The sequence below is a fragment of the Fragaria vesca genome, linkage group LG1, assembly GCF_000184155.1.
Source record: "Fragaria vesca subsp. vesca linkage group LG1, FraVesHawaii_1.0, whole genome shotgun sequence".
Classification (NCBI taxonomy): Eukaryota; Viridiplantae; Streptophyta; class Magnoliopsida; order Rosales; family Rosaceae; genus Fragaria; species Fragaria vesca.
This window is the reverse complement of record NC_020491.1, coordinates 20,414,447-20,415,808: the sequence shown is the minus strand read 5'-3', so window position 1 is coordinate 20,415,808 and position 1,362 is coordinate 20,414,447.

The following is a 1,362-nucleotide window of genomic DNA, read 5'->3' as shown; positions in this document are numbered from 1 at the left end:
GGTCCCCGCACGACTTACTCTGGGTTTCAGGGTGAAATTCGGGGTGGGTCGTGTCATACTCACACAATCCCAGTGTGCAGAGTTCTTGTACATGAACAATAGCAACACAATTATGAAGAGCTTAAGCATTTGTTTGGATACCAATTCTCATTTCCAAGTGCCTTAATCGCATCCATTGCCACAACCAACCATGATACCTCCTCATGTTTCTCATCAAGATTAGTTGCCCAATCCGTGCTTGGAAAAAGAAAATCTGAAAACCTTGTTTGATTCGATGGCGGCGAAATCCGCTTCTGGAAGAGGACACGACGGTGGGCTTGGCAAATTTCGATTTGAGGAATGGTCGTGGTGGTGATAAATGGGAACAATGAGAACCTTTGCAAGCCAACAATCCTTTGGGGCGTTGTGGTTGGAGACCTGAGCATAAGTGAAGTACCTTTAATTGCCACCCATTTTGCTTTTTCTTGACATTTCCGATGGTATAAGTAGTCTTCTGCGGTTGGTATAATAGTGGAGATGATTCATAATTGGTTGTTTCTGCAAATTGAGTTGTTAAGTTATAATACTTAGTTATACCGTTGTGGTGTGAAATTTGGAATTGAGAGAGTGAGAAAGAGATTATGGAGAGTTCTTTTTGTAAAATCAGCAACTATTATAGTGGGAGGAGATACGGGCCATTAGATATGAAAAATGACAAGTGTCTTAATCTAAATAAAAAATATAGATGGGTTAGGAGAGAAAAAGATTAGGAGAGGATCCGCATCTGTCATGTATTGTCATATATAAAAAGGAAAAACCCATAAAAATGAAAGTTAAGGAATCAACAGACCAGAAAAAAGGAACCATATACGGTACTTGCAGCAATTTGCTAAAATAAGAAAGAAAAAAACATTAAAACGTTATCCATCTAGGCAAACTAGCATAAAAGAATGTTGGTACCAAAAACAGAAATGAAAACGTTTGACCCGATTGATTGTTGTTTCTACTCTTTACCGTGTCAGCCCTCCTGAACTTGCCAAATGTTTCCAAAGGCATTTTTTATTTTTTATTTTATTTTTTGAGGAAAAGGAAAAGACATGTTCTTTGGAACAACTAGGTCATCAAACCTTAGACCTATTCACCCGGAACACCAATAATAATAAAAATAAAAAAGGGCAAAATAGAGAATATCCTTATCAAGTCAGCTGACTACTCCTGCAGTACACTCCCCTCTTTCTCTCTCTGTGATCTCCGCCATATCCAATGGCTTCTTCATCATCATCATCATCACTTGTTCTTCTTCTTCTTCCACCAAACCCTACCAAACCCTCTCTTCACTGACCCAACTCTCCTTCTGTTTCTCTCTCCTCTGCATATTCTAAA